A 16,153-nucleotide genomic window follows, 5' to 3' on the forward strand; every position below is an offset into this window, starting at 1 on the left:
TCGGTAATGCATCATCATAATGAGCTCAATGTGACTAAGTAGTTAGTCACGGGATCATGCATTACGGAACGAGTAAAATGACTTGCCGGTAACGAGATTGAACGAGGTATTGGGATACCAACGATCGAATCTCAGGCAAGTAACATACCGATTGACAAAGGGAATTGCATACGGGATTGCTTGAATCCTTGACATCATGGTTCATCCGATGAGATCATCGTGGAACATGTGGGAGCCAACATGGGTATCCAGATCCCGCTGTTGGTTATTGACCAGAGAACGTCTCGGTCATGTCTGCATGGTTCCCGAACTCGTAGGGTCTACACACTTAAGGTTCGGCGATGCTAGAGTTGTTATGGGAAATAGTATGTGGTTACCGAAGGTTGTTCGGAGTCCCGGATAAGATCCCGGACGTCACGAGGAGTTCTGGAATGGTCCGAAGGTAAAGATTTATATATGGGAAGTCCTATTTTGGCCACCGGAAAATGTTCGGGATTTTTCGGTATTGTACCGGGAAGGTTCTAGAAGGTTCTGGAGTGGGCCTGCATGGGGGACTCACATGAACGTGGGTATTGGGGGCAAGGCCCCACACCCCTGGTCAAGGTGCACCAAGATCCCCCTTAAAAGGAACAAGATCATATCCCCAAGAGATAAGATCAAGATCCCTAAAAAGGGGGGATAACAATCGGTGGGGAAGGAAATGATGGGATTTCTTTCCTCCCACCTTTGCCAACGCCCCAATGGACTTGGAGGGCAAGAAACCAGCCCCCTCCACCCCTATATATAGTGGGGAGGCGCATGGGAGCTTAACCCCTTCCCCTGGCGCAACCCTCTCCCTCCCCAACACCTCCTCCTCCTCAGTACTGCTTGGCGAAGCCCTGCCGGAGAACTGCAAGCTCCACCACCACGCCGTCGTGCTGCCGGAGATCTCCCTCAACTTTTCCTCTCCCCTTGCTGGATCAAGGAGGAGACGTCCCCGGGCTGTACGTGTGTTGAACGCGGAGGCGCCGTCCGTTCGGTGTTAGAGCGGATCTTCCGCGATTTGAATCGCCGTGAGTACGACTTCCTCATCCGCGTTCTTGTAATGCTTCCGTATCGTGATTTTGAAGGGTATGAAGATGCACTCCCCTCTCTCTCGTTGCTAGTCTCTCCATAGATTGATCTTGGTGATGCGTAGAAATTTTTAAATTTCTGCTACGTTCCCCAACAAAAACTTTCAACCGAGAGCCATTGTAATTAAAATGAACTTGTTTTTCTTTTGTCTACGGAACTTAAAGAAACTGAGCACACAATAGAGGAGAAGGCATATGCAAGGAATGGCTCTATCTACAAGTGAATCAAGTAGTGAGCTACACGCAGAAATAACAGTGTCATCTAGCATCAATTTTTGGGGCTGGAGTGTATTAACTATGACAGACCACTTCAGAAATAATTCTTCACTCCTATCTATATGACCTACTCAGTTTAAGGAAAAGAGCATTGAGATTGGATCAATATTAGTTCTATGTAAATATAAAAATCTAGCAAAGTCCTTGGTGGTTTGTACATGTTATTAAATGGTACCATGGCATGTGGGTTCAAGGTACACATAATTTATAAATGGTTATAACAAGATTCTAACCTTGACTCTAATTTGTAAATGTTTGTACATGGTAGCACAACAGATTAGGATCAGGCCTCTTATTATTGAAGGTAGGTGTGAGACAGATCTGATTTTCTCCTTATATTACACCATTCCTTGCAGTTTGAGGGAATTGCATGTCTCCAGTAAAGCAAATTAAGCATATACTACTAAGAAACTAAGAGTCCATGGTGGCATTCAGAATAATAAGAAAAATATAATGAAGAACAAAACTTACTAACCCGAAAGCAGCCACATATGGTAAAATTGTTCCATATCGGATGCTCAAAAAAATAAATAATCATCTTATTAGCTATGGAGTTCAACAATTGTAAATATAGTTCATTTTAGTAATGTAATGCCCAAAAAAAAAAGAAACACCAGCACTGTCCAAACCCGTCATTTCATCTTCTCATTTTCAATGTAAAAGCATGGACTGCGCAAACTGTTGTCTAAATCCAGCACTCATTGCATAAGAAAATTAAGAACATGGAGAGATAGGAGAAGATGTAACCAGTGCATGGTCCATCTCAACCCTCAATGAAGAACCATCGAGCATACTTGAACAACCAAGAAACAACCGAAGTCGTGTTCGATGGAAGCTCGAGGTAGGAATCATTTAAGATCTGCACCATATGTCATATTAAATGTGTATATCCACAAGGATATAAGCACCGGCAACAAAAGAGGAATGAATTGAGAGTACCTTGCTTTCAAGATTTTCTGTTTTAACACCATTCGTTGATTGAGCCATGAAACATTGACCAAAACTTGCTCGACTGCGCCTACAAGCACAACACACACATCACACAACACAAGAGGAAACACCAACTTAGCGGTCAACAATCCATCTCACTACAATATACGCATCAAATCCAATCCAATCAGCGCAATGAAAGATTCAAAATCCAGTCACGATGTTATGCCGTCAAACCTCTGAGAACCATTTGTAGAACCTTGTGGTGTTGTGGCTCACCATCCTCACTCCTATAACAGCGGCAACAACACCCATTAACAATTTATAACTATTTTTAGACAAAAGGGGTTGGTAGCCCCAGATTTAGGAGTGTTGGTTTGACTAGCGATCATCTCAAACAAATAAATATTCATGGCTTCCTTACTCAACTTGTGCTAGAGTTCCAAATGGAAGTTGGTGGTCCTTACGTTGCCAGGAAGAACAAGGCGATGATGCTAGCAAGTTAAGTGCAGCTCTAGCACCCTCTGAATGAAAGAACCAACAGAGTGTAGATCACCACAGATTCTGCAGTCAACAACCTTCAGGACAGAGAAAAATTAGTTTCACATATTCTCAGATGGTCATCATCAGACCAACACAGGAGATTATACAGATAAATGCATTACAAAATACTATATAAAGAAGTAAATCGCAATATGCTTGCAAGTAATTTTTCTGTAACAGTCTTGCCCCTATTTGATTTTTATGACTAAAGATATGTAAAATGTACGACAGGAAAAATAGGGAAATCATGTTGATGGATAAATTTATAGAGTATATAACCACAATTACTAAAACCCATCCAAATAGTATTGTGTCAAGTTGATCTGACAAGGTGGTTAAATAGACTAACATGTCTGTGTACCATTTTTCGTTTCTAATTTTAGCACAAGTCAATTCGTCATGATACAATGGACACACACACACACACACACACACACACACACACACTGTATGCTCTACCTAGTTTCAGTCATCCAAAACTGAACCAAAACGTGACGCACACACAGTTTGCTCTAGTTTCAGCCATGGCATCTAAGACAGGAGTTTAACCAAAACGAGATGTGTACAAACTAAAATAGAGTATAACCAAAACGTACAAACTGCACTTGATGTTCAGATCTAGGGGTAAATGGGGGAGAGGAGAAGCTCACCACGTTGGTGTTGGGTGGAAGGTAAAGAGGGATGGTGGCCTGCTCCTCTGGCCACTCTACCTGCAGAGACGAGAGAGACGGGGTCAGTGAGAGAAGAGATGGCAGATGAGAGGAGACAAGATCATTTCAACGAACAGATCAAATACACGAGTGGTCACCTGGATCCAGATCCGCCCTCTTCCTCTGTCCACCGTCTCATCCCCACACCATCTCTCCTTCCTCGATCCAAATCCTAATCCAACACACACACACAAAGAGAAAATGGATTTCATTGTGGGATGCTCCTCCCATGGCCACCCCTCGGCCTGCTGGACATCATCTCAGACCCCGGCCTGGAGCGACTCTGGTTCCGTCGCGATCAGCTCGTCCACGTTGTGCACGCTCAGCGTCGACTGGAGGGGAGGGGTAGTGGCGATGGAGGGGACGCCGCGCCCGAAACCCTAGCAATGGCTGAGGGTCGGCAGCGAGCACGGGAGGCCGGATCTGGAGGGATGGGAGGAAGGAGCAGAGAAAGGGGAGGTCGTCAGTCTGCCACCTGCCGTCGGGACTCGCCGGAATCGGCCGGCGTGAGTGGCGGCGGCGGCGAGGAGTCGCGGGTCAAGAGAGGGCTCACGGGAGAGGAGGCTTGCCTGCGGAGAGAGGAGGCTCCCAATCTCTTTCTCTGTTTCTTCTCAACAAAACAAACTTTTTTTTGTTTGGTAGCTAGTCCGACGTGGACGTCGCGGGAGGGCGCACATTGCACGACTGTTAATGGGTTTTATTTATCTGTTTCTAGATATCCTCCTCCCTAATCACCTATCTAGTCATATAACCAAAAAAAAAGATGAAACTCATGGGCACTAGCACCTATGGTTTATTGATATAGGAGAAAGCATCCCTTGTGAGAAACCAGAAATTCGTCCCCGACGTGGCTCGAACCCTGGTTGCTGGAGACGCCACTGCGCTCCCTTGCCACTAGGCTACAGCCTAGTTCTCATCTAGTCATATAACAATTTGACAAGATCATGCATTCTTTCTTTTGGACTAGAGATGAGTGCATACTCTGGAGCTCAATACCTAGTCACCTTGGGACAATGTCTATTTCCAAGAGAATCAGGTGGTCCGAGTATTAAAACTTGCACATCTGCCAAAAAATTGTCAATTTTTGCACTTAAATTCCTCTACTCACTAGCCTGCCATGGAAAATATGGTTGCTCCACTCATCAGTTATATATTCCTCCGCAGAATAACCATACTACCTCTCATCGTTCATGTTGAAAGAGCTGCAACAACTTCTCCTCGCGATCGATTGTAGAGTCGACTATCATGCAACACCTTAATATGGCGGGATCATTGGGTGGCTCTTGAACCATTGTTTACCCTACCACATTCTCCCACCATACCAACCAAATTCCTTTCTTTCTACAATTATGCAAGATCAGATGGATATAGGTTAACTGACATGGCTGGCATCGGGTGAAAGAGCATCTAGTGCCCCCTAGTGGGTTTTAATGATTAGTGACAAACAATTAAGGGACTAATGTGTTTATTGGTTATAAATAGGTGCATAGTCCTAGAGGATATTGGTTTAACTAAAGGGTGTCGACCCCTAAAAATATTGAAGACATTGAAGACTTGGTTTGTTGTGACAAGACTTAGTGGAGCTTTTTGTTCCTGGTTCTTCTTTAACTTATTCTTGACTATAGGGAAAATCATCCTATTAAGAGGGATTGTATATCATGGATAGACGGTGAAACTTCTTTAAAATCCTTTGAATTCTCTTCGAGATGAAACATCAACGTTTGGTGACCTCTGTTGAATACGTCCAAGTATTCAGCGTGGTTGAGTACTCCTGATCGTAGTTTTCCAAGTGAAACGTGTGTCACTATTCTTAGATTCTTTATTGTGAGTAAGGGAACTCGGTCCTTGAAGTTTCCATAGGTACTAGGTTCATTAAGAGTGAAATAGTTTTCCATGACAATTATGTTTCAATTTGTTAGCATCCGAATTGTGGATCAGCCACAAACCAATTTATAACGGTTCAGATATCATCACATGATCTACCATGAGTAATTCTTTGAGTTTGGAGCAACTTGCTCAAGAAGAACTAGGTCAAGCCTAAGTGACATTGGTGCATGGTGCTCAACCTCTCCAGACAAAGACGACTTGAACTTAAGAAACCACAACAGATGTCTTCTCTGCAATCCTTTACTTATTCAAGTATCACTTGTTCTTGCTATGTTCATGCTAGTTTATACTTGTTCATGTGAGTTCATACTTGTTCCTCTCTTTTGATTTTGTCTTTACTCTTGTTCTTGTCTAGCTCTGCTTCTGTTTCTTTAGTTATATTCTCCGAACTGGTTCTAGTTCTTCTTATATGTCGTTTACTCTATTTTTTTGCTGGAAATTTTACAATGTCCTATTCACCCCCCTCCTCTATAGTCAATAAATCTTGGTCGTTCACTGAAGTTGTTCCACTTCATTCTTTGTTGCAGGATCTTGATATGTTGGGTGGCCAGGACAAGCTCTTCCTCATCGATGAAGTATGGTTCTCAAATTGAGGTGCACACCGCTACTTCACCTACCAGGTCAATAACACCTCGGTTGCGCCAATGTTGTCCTCTAGCCTGGCTGCGGTTGCATGATCATCTCAACACGAAGCTGAACTTCCTATCATAACTTGTTCTAGACTAACCTGACTCGCTATGGTGCCCCCATCCATTTGGATATTGTTTCCACCTCTTCTTTGGCTGCTGCCACGTCCATGAGGTCCGGGATCAGCTCTGCATCCTTGCGGTTGGGCAACCGATTAACAACCTTATCTTCAAATCATGTTCTTGCAACCTCCCCAAGAGGTTTCGGCGCGTTTGACACCCTTTGATTGTCGCAATCCCGTGAATATTTGTTTGTTATTCTTGGAATGCACAAGTGTTCCATGACATCGACCAACTGACAAATGCAACCCTAATTGTGACGCCCGGGTAATTAAGCTACAGTGATCCTCTGCTAGTGATGCCACGTCACCTCGATTATAGTTGCTAATCTCGAGTTAGCTCGAAACCGATTCAAATTCAAATTCAAAATTTGGTAAATAATAAAAGTTTTCAAACCTTAAAATAAAATTGTTCGGGTTGTACTAGATATTACATAGATGATTATGGTGTAGAAGACACAGTTTTATAAAATGTATAAATATTTTAAATAAGTTAAAACAGAAAAGAAAATAAATAAAAGAAAGAAATACAAAGAGAAACAGAAACAAAAAAAAGAAGAAAAGGGGAAGCCCCCCTGGACCAGGCGGCCCAGCTCAACCCGGCCGCAGCCCCTGCCTCCCTGGACCGCCACCGGCCTGGTCGGCCCAGCCGGCCCATCTCCCCACACCGCACCCTCTCCCTGTTCCTCGGTTCCGCGCCGCTACAGGGCACGGTCGCCACCGGACCCCCCCTCGCCGGCGCCGCGGGGGATAAGATCGCCAGCGCCCCCCCCCCCCCCCCGCCTCCTCGATTCCGCCTCCCGCTCGCCCCACGCTCGCTCCCGCCCCCTGCCAGATCTCCCCTCTCCTCACGCTCGATCCCGACCTCGGTCGCTCGAGCTCGTCGCTGCTGCTCGCCGTCGACGCGGCCACCGACCCTCCCTCACCTCGTCGACATGCTCAACAGCCCCGCCGTCGTCCCCTACGCCTCCTGCCACCTCGTGCTGGAACTCGAAGCCCCTGCAGCGACTGCGGCGACCTCGTCTCCCTCCTCTGCTCCGTCGTCGCCATCGTCGGAATCCGCGCCGCCCCGAGCACATCGAGCCTTCCCCGGGCCCTCTCTGCAACGGCCGTGAGCCCCCTGAACCTCCCCCTCCTCCCCTCCTAGCTCACCGCATCCCGTAGCTCGCTCCCCCATCACGCTCACTCTCCCGCCGCCGCGGTCGAGCTCTCCGCCGCGGCCACCGCAAGCGTGGCTCGCGTCCGACCGCGTCGTCGTTCTCAGCACGTCTCCAGGGCCCCAACGCACCTATCCCTGTCCCCGGCTGTGCCTCTCCTCGCCGTAGCCGCCCACGCCCGAGCTCCGGCATCCGCCTCGGTGCTCGCCGCCGTCAGCTTCGAAGGACTCCGGCGACGCCACCGGTCCTAGTAGACGCGGCATCGACTCCCCGTTCGAACGCAACCCCCCGCGTCGATTTTGGTGGCCTGTAGCCAAATCCCGCAGCCTCCCGTGCGCCGCCGCCGCGTGTTGCCTCGCTGGAGTCGCTCCGGCGCCGACGCCGACGTGGCGCAGTGGCCCCCGCCTCTGTGTCGCTGACCAGGGGGTCCCGAGGGCCCTGTTGACTGGGTTGACCCAGTCAACGTGCTGACGTGGCAGCTACTGCCACTGACATGCGGGCCCCATGCCGTAAAACAAATAAAACAAATATATAAACTGCTAATTAATTTAGTTAATTAACTAAAACTTAATTAGACACTGACAGGTGGGCCCAGTAGGTTTACTAACTAATTTTAGATTAGTTTAAACTCTGTTTAACCCACTCTCTATGACAGGTGGGTCCCCCATGTCAGTTTTGACTGGTCAACCGACCAGTTGACCTGCTGACATCACTCTGATGTCATGCCTACGTCATCACACACTGTTTTGGATAAGGTTGGAATTAAATATATAATTAAATTCAGAAAATGTTTTAAAATCTTTAGAAAATCATATCTTTTAATCCGTAAATCGGATGAAAATACTTTCTACATGAAAGTTGCTCAGAACGACGTGACGAACCCGGATACGCAGTCCGTTCGTCCGCCGCACACCCCTAACCTATCGAAACCGCAACTTTCCCCCTCCGGCTCCTCTGCCCGAAAACACGGAACACCGGGAATACTTTCCCGGATGTCTTCCCCCTTCGTCGGTATCACCTACTACCGCGTTAGGGCACATCGAACACCGCGTATTGCCTTGTTATATTTTGTGATGCTTTGTTTGCTCTGTATTCATTATTTCTTCCCCCTCTTCTCTCCGGTAGACTACGAGACCGACGCTGCTGCTGACCCAGTTCGACTACGGAGTTGACGACCCCTCTCTCTTGCCAGAGCAACCAGGCACGCCCCCCCCCCTTGATCACCAGATATCGCCTATTCTTCTCTATACTGCTTGCATTAGAGTAGTGTAGCATGTTACTGTCCTATTCTGATGCATAGCCTGACATTGTTGCTACACTTGTTGATACCTTACCTGCAATCCTAAATGCTTAGTATAGGATGCTAGTTTATCATCTTTGGCCCTACCTTCTTGTCAGTCTGCCTTGCTATACTATTGGGCCGTGATCACTCGGGAGGTGATCACGGGTATATACTATACATACATACATACTATACAGATGGTGACTAAAGTCGGGTCAGCTCGAAGAGTACCCGCGAGTGATTCACGGATTGGGGGCTGAAAGGACCTTTGTCCCGACGGCCCTCTGTGTGGATCTTTGTGGCGGAGCGACAGGGCAGGTTGAGACCGCCTAGGAGAAAGGTGGGCCTGGCCCTGTTCGGCGTTCGCGGATACTTAACACGCTTAACGAGATCTTGGTATTTGATCTGAGTCTGGCTACGAGCCTATACGCACTAACCATCTACGTGGGAGTAGTTATGGGTATCCCGACGTCGTGGTATCAGCCGAAGCACTTCAGACGTCAGCGACGGAGCGGCGCGCGCCGAATTGGACTGGAACGCCACTAGGCTAGGTCTGCTTTCGGCCGCCCTCGCAACGTGCAGGTGTGGTATGGGCGATGGGCCCAGACCCCTGTGCGCTTAGGTTTAGACCGGCGTGCTGGCCTCTCTGTTTTGCCTAGGTGGGGTTGCGACGTGTTGATCTTCCGAGGCCGGGCATGACCCAGGAAAGTGTGTCCGGCCAAATGGGATCGAGCGTGTTGGGCTATGTGGTGCACCCCTGCAGGGAAGTTAATCTATTCGAATAGCCGTGATCTTCGGTAACAGGACGACTTGGAGTTGTACCTTGACCTTATGACAACTAGAACCGGATACTTAATAAAACACACCCTTCCAAGTGCCAGATACAACCGGTGGTCGCTCTACCTCAGGGATATGAGGAGGGGATCGCCGGGTAGGATTATGCTATGAGATGTTACTTGGAGATGCTACTTGGAGGACTTCAATCTACTCTCTTATACTTGATGCAAGACGGAGGCTGCCAGAAGCGTAGTCTTCGACAGGATTAGTTATCCCCCTCTTATTCTGGCATTCTGCAGTTCAGTCCACTGATATGGCCTCCTTACACATATACCCATGCATATGTAGTGTAGTTCCTTGCTTGCGAGTACTTTGGATGAGTACTCACGGTTGCTTTCTACCCCCCTTTTCCCCTTTCCTTTCTTTCTGGTTGTCGCAACCAGATGCTGGAGTCCAGGAGCCAGACGCCACCGTCGACGACGACCCCTACTTCACTGGAGGCGCCTACTACTACGTGCTGCCCGCTGATGACGGCCTGGAGTAGTTTAGGAGGATCCCAGGCAGGAGGCCTGCGCCTCTTTCGATCTGTATCCCAGTTTGTGCTAGCCTTCTTAAGGCAAACTTGTTTAACTTATGTCTGTACTCAGATATTGTTGCTTCCGCTGACTCGTCTATGATCGAGCGCTTGTATTCGAGCCCTCGAGGCCCCTGGCTTGTATTATGATGCTTGTATGACTTATTTTATTTGTAGAGTGGTGTTGTGATATCTTCCCGTGAGTCCCTGATCTTGATCGTACACATTTGCGTGCATGATTAGTGTACGATTGAATCGGGGGCGTCACAAGTTGGTATCAGAGCCGACTGCCTGTAGGAATCCCCCTTCCAACTCCTTGGCCGAAGTCGAGTCTAAACTTTACAAAACTTTTACTAACATGGCTGTGCGGCCCATGGGCCCACGTCGCCATTGGGTGGTAGTAGGATCTTTTACTCCTCGACCTATACTCTGGGACTCTTATTTCTCTTCTATTCGGGTTAAATGATTTTTGCTAAATCTAACATTAGGATCTCGTTATCACTTTCACCCGGAGAGCCCCTTATTAATGATGATCGTCTGCGGCACGTGAAGACCCTGAAGATACTCTCCGTTGTTAACCCGAGAACTTATGTTCATCGCATTTGCAATTCCCCTTCCACCGTCAACCCTTATGGATAACTACTTGCAGTTGTTATTCTTACATTCATCCCCAGTTGGTCTTGTTATTACCAGATACCTCGAAACACTCGTCGTTGTCTCGATAATCCTTGAGCTTATCACCTTGTTGTTCCTTGTCACCTGAATACCCCTATGGATAATTCTCGCACTTATCGAGTATCCGTTCATCCCCCAATTGTTCATGTGTTTCACAATGGTCTTCGAAATACTATTTGATCCTCCAAAAATCCTTAATAGCTTATTGCTCTGCAATACTTGTCTGCTTGCATTATGGATGCTTTTCATTGGCAATATTCGTTAGTATCCTTAGGCATCGTCATTTTGATCCTATTAATTCAGCATGTGTGCGAATGCACACAAACATCTATCAACCCTTCTAAATTATCCTTCCGGCTCAGACATCATTTTTGAACATGAGCTGGTTCTCGACCAAACTATTTGTCGTCAATTGTGCCTCTGGTATATTCAACTTATCCATCCCTACTCCGAGCATTGCTTCTGATCCTTTGTTTTGGAAATCGAAATTCCTTTATTATCTAAGCATCGAATCATTCCGATGTTCTATAATATGATGCCCGTGCATTCTTCTTCCTCTGGTTGAGTACCGATACTCACATCAGCTCCGTTGTGGATCGCCCGATCCATTGTTGGATTTTACCTGACAACGCCCTTCATATTCAATAACCTTGTGAGCCTTTCCTCGGATACATAATGCCTTTGGTAAATTGTATCCTCTGCTTTGTCAACCATGCTCTACCTCCGAGCTTGAGTTATTTACCCCTGAAGTTGATGGTATACGTGCCTAAGATGCCCCGATGGGTTGAACGTATACCTTCCTTAATTTGTGTGAACCCAAGAGTTTTCATGGGTCATAACGTTCCGGTATTCCGCAAGTTAAACTTTCAAACTCTAAACATTCTTAACTTGGAGTAGTAAATGAGAAGTTGTGTATTGGAGAAGTGGGAGTCGACCTTGAACCTTGCGCTCATGCCCATGGACACGATGCTAATCTTATCATGGGTGTTCCTCTTAAAACCCTCTTTGGTATAAGTTCTTATATCTGGGATTCGGCCTTTTGCAATCGTGGTTCCGGCCATGTTCTCCTTTTTAATACCGTTTCTTGGACAAGTTGAAGTACTTGTCTTCTGCAGATCATTGCACCTGTCCAACCTTTACTTTGCTCTACTGTTGAGTATTAAGCTCTGGTATCTCAAGAATATCATGGAACTGCATAACTTATTATGGGTTCTTCATCAACTATTAATTCTCACTGATTCCAATTTTCTCGGGTTCTAGGTTGTCGTCAATCGAGAACACCGATTCCACATTTCGGTTCGATAACCCTAAGTAATTTTCGTTGCTTATGAGTTTAATATTCCTTCCCATCATTCCTAGCCTGTTTGGCTATATCTTTATCGTGATGATTTTAACTGTGCTACCCGACCCTTCTTCTCGGAGCACAATTTTCGACGATGAACTAACCTTACGTCGATCCTCATCGTCATACCATTTCGCCTTAAACAACAAGCTTGAGTTCGAGTTCGTGTCGTAACTGTGGTTCCAATAACCTCTTGCTTCATCATTCCTTTGACTTGATGTCGTCGCTGATTGACTACATCTGCATGAAATCTCTCGACAATTGTGTCGTGATCATCATAAACCTTATGAGCTCTTCCAGGAATTCAATTGAATTCATGATGGGTAATACCATCCTTGCCCCTCGATGATTCCTGTTCTCATCGACCACTTTATTGCCTTCCGTTCAACACAACTTGTTCGTGTTTTGTGTAAACCTTGAGATCACTGCTACCCAGCAGTTGATCTTCCTTACCTCGGAAGTATTACCATCTCTTTTTGTCAAGAATGTGGTGAGAATTTCACCACCTCTTAATAATTCTTGATATCATAATACTTCTTGCATCTTCGTTCATTCCTTGGTCCCCGTATTGTTTTCAACCGGAATACCGACAATGGAGCTATGACGTGTGAATTCAAAACTTCTAACAACCCTATTGCTTTGAAGTGAATGGGCGATAGTTCATTCTAAGTCCTTCGCTAATTGAATCACCATTCTAACATTGGTCGTGCAACTCAACCCGTACTTCGGGCGCACCCTTCAACCAGTGTTTAATTGTGTATGTTTTCCTCGAGCTTACTTCCTTATATCGTTTGATCTGACAAATGTTATCTCCTTGTTCACTTAATTGTGGAAATCCATCTTTTGGAAATCTCAAAGAATTGTCGTTGAGTTCATCATCCACCTCCTTGTCCTCTCCTGGGGATAATGATGAACTCTTGTTAACGGAAATCACTTCATGGTTCATTTCCCGAGAATCTTACAGTGTTATCCCATCAATTTGTGTTACACCTTTCTTCTCAGGCATCCTGAGCCCGAGGTATCCTGACACCAATCATACCTTAACCTTGGTCAGATGTGATGGTTTGAACTTATTCATTGCTCTTTAACCCGATAAGGTGATGTCATCCTAACACACCTGCCCGAAGGGCCTATTGTTATAGTTCTTCCTTTTAGCAGTGTTAGTCATTCTTCCGTGAGGAAATTGGAAGACTTATTCTATAAGTTGTTCCTGATGGATCCTTTGTGTTTCCAAAGTCTGATCTTCACCTGAAGACCATGTCAATGCTATCTCGAAGCATGTCTGCGATACTCTGATTTTCAACAAGAACATCCGAAGCCCAATGCTAAATGTTTCTTGCTCAATTATCCGAACACCGTTGTATGGGTAATGTCATGAAATTTCTCTCCCTTACCTAAAGGGTTTTCTACATTATATCCTGTCATGGATATCATGCTCTGCTTATCCTTGGGAAGGATATACCCCCGAAATATGTGTTTAAACACATTTTTCCTTTCCATTGTTCTGTTTAACCTAATGATCACATTTTCCTTTCCATGGTTCTGTTTGACCCTTCTTGTGACCTATATGACCTGAGCAGTAATATTCTCCTGCTTATGTAAACACCTCATTGTACAATTCTGTCAGTAAGACCCTGTTACTTTTGTTGATAACATTTCGGTATCCACCGATGGACGAGAACTTCGCCTACTGGTCCGCCTCGTTCAACGAGCAGGAAAATGGTTCTCTTCGTCCCTCGCCCTTGGTATCTATGTTGTTGCCGACATATCTGACAGGCTACCCTTTGACACACCTTACTATCATGACCGTGCAAAATGTCGGCCCCTTCCTACTTTCAACCACATGGTGGGCCCATAACCCACAGTTCCACAGGATCGAAACCTGACTCTCCTGCACCCCTGTTACTAAAGCTAATCCTCACGCTTGGCTTCGTATGAAAGATCACGAGCCACCTTCCTAGTGATCTATTCTGGTATCAGACGCACTGCTTATTCCCGTTGCTCTGAACCCCTTTCACGCCTTGTAACAGGCATCGAACGATTGCCTACCCGCTTGGAACTTCTCGTGGTACTTACTTACTTTGCTCTCGATAATTCGTTAAGTTTCAATTCGAGAGTTACTTTCCGCCACCTTCCCCGATCTTATCGACCAGATAGTTAACCTTGCAGAAGTTCGTTCTCCCTGTATGCCCACCCTTTATTCCTTCGTAAGTACGATGGAGTTCCGGAAGAAAGGACGCCGACTTCATCTTGATGACCTAAAGCAGCGAAATGAAGACATCAATGTATTGGACCGGCCTCTTCGAGAAGAGCAAGCCAGGATGAGAAGACCGGCTAGATTCGTTACCAAACTTCCCCCCCTTACACCCCTCTTAAATCTCGGGACGAGATTTCTTGTAGTGGAGGAGAATTGTGACGCCCGGGTAATTAAGCTACAGTGATCCTCTGCTAGTGATGCCACGTCACCTCGATTATAGTTGCTAATCTCGAGTTAGCTCGAAACCGATTCAAATTCAAATTCAAAATTTGGTAAATAATAAAAGTTTTCAAACCTTAAAATAAAATTGTTCGGGTTGTACTAGATATTACATAGATGATTATGGTGTAGAAGACACAGTTTTATAAAATGTATAAATATTTTAAATAAGTTAAAACAGAAAAGAAAATAAATAAAAGAAAGAAAATACAAAAGAGAAACAGAAACAAAAAAAAGAAGAAAAGGGGAAGCCCCCCTGGACCAGGCGGCCCAGCTCAACCCGGCCGCAGCCCCTGCCTCCCTGGACCGCCACCGGCCTGGTCGGCCCAGTCGGCCCATCTCCCCACACCGCACCCTCTCCCTGTTCCTCGGTTCCGCGCCGCTACAGGGCACGGTCGCCACCGGACCCCCCTCGCCGGCGCCGCGGGGGGATAAGATCGCCAGCGCCCCCCCCCCCCCCCCCCCCCGCCTCCTCGATTCCGCCTCCCGCTCGCCCCCACGCTCGCTCCCGCCCCCTGCCAGATCTCCCCTCTCCTCACGCTCGATCCCCGACCTCGGTCGCTCGAGCTCGTCGCTGCTGCTCGCCGTCGACGCGGCCACCGACCCTCCCTCACCTCGTCGACATGCTCAACAGCCCCGCCGTCGTCCCCTACGCCTCCTGCCACCTCGTGCTGGAACTCGAAGCCCCTGCAGCGACTGCGGCGACCTCGTCTCCCTCCTCTGCTCCGTCGTCGCCATCGTCGGAATCCGCGCCGCCCCGAGCACATCGAGCCTTCCCCGGGCCCTCTCTGGAACGGCCGTGAGCCCCCTGAACCTCCCCCTCCTCCCCTCCTAGCTCACCGCATCCCGTAGCTCGCTCCCCCATCACGCTCACTCTCCCGCCGCCGCGGTCGAGCTCTCCGCCGCGGCCACCGCAAGCGTGGCTCGCGTCCGACCGCGTCGTCGTTCTCAGCACGTCTCCAGGGCCCCAACGCACCTATCCCTGTCCCCGGCTGTGCCTCTCCTCGCCGTAGCCGCCCACGCCCGAGCTCCGGCATCCGCCTCGGTGCTCGCCGCCGTCAGCTTCGAAGGACTCCGGCGACGCCACCGGTCCTAGTAGACGCGGCATCGACTCCCCGTTCGAACGCAACCCCCCGCGTCGATTTTGATGGCCTGTAGCCAAATCCCGCAGCCTCCCGTGCGCCGCCGCCGCGTGTTGACGTGGCGCAGTGGCCCCCGCCTCTGTGTCGCTGACCAGGGGGTCCCGAGGGCCCTGTTGACTGGGTTGACCCAGTCAACGTGCTGACGTGGCAGCTACTGCCACTGACATGCGGGCCCCATGCCGTAAAACAAATAAAACAAATATATAAACTGCTAATTAATTTAGTTAATTAACTAAAACTTAATTAGACACTGACATGTGGGCCCAGTAGGTTTACTAACTAATTTTAGATTAGTTTAAACTCTGTTTAACCCACTCTCTATGACAGGTGGGTCCCCCATGTCAGTTTTGACTGGTCAACCGACCAGTTGACCTGCTGACATCACTCTGATGTCATGCCTACGTCATCACACACTGTTTTGGATAAGGTTGGAATTAAATATATAATTAAATTCAGAAAATGTTTTAAAATCTTTAGAAAATCATATCTTTTAATCCGTAAATCGGATGAAAATACTTTCTACAT

General features: G+C 47.3%; 1 long non-coding RNA gene across 1 annotated transcript; it reads right to left on the reverse strand.

Annotated features, from left to right (window-relative positions):
- Positions 1-1,143: 1,143 nt before the first annotated feature.
- LOC123043769 (uncharacterized) lies at positions 1,144-6,597 on the reverse strand. Its single transcript, XR_006419542.1, has 6 exons — positions 3,670-6,597; positions 3,512-3,571; positions 2,786-2,896; positions 2,538-2,608; positions 2,328-2,406; positions 1,144-2,247 (listed from the first exon to the last, which is right to left on the reverse strand). It is a non-coding gene; the product is annotated as an uncharacterized lncRNA (long non-coding RNA).
- Between the last annotated feature and the right edge of the window lie 9,556 nt (positions 6,598-16,153).

This window comes from Triticum aestivum, chromosome 2B (genome assembly GCF_018294505.1).
Source record: "Triticum aestivum cultivar Chinese Spring chromosome 2B, IWGSC CS RefSeq v2.1, whole genome shotgun sequence".
Lineage (NCBI taxonomy): Eukaryota > Viridiplantae > Streptophyta > Magnoliopsida > Poales > Poaceae > Triticum > Triticum aestivum.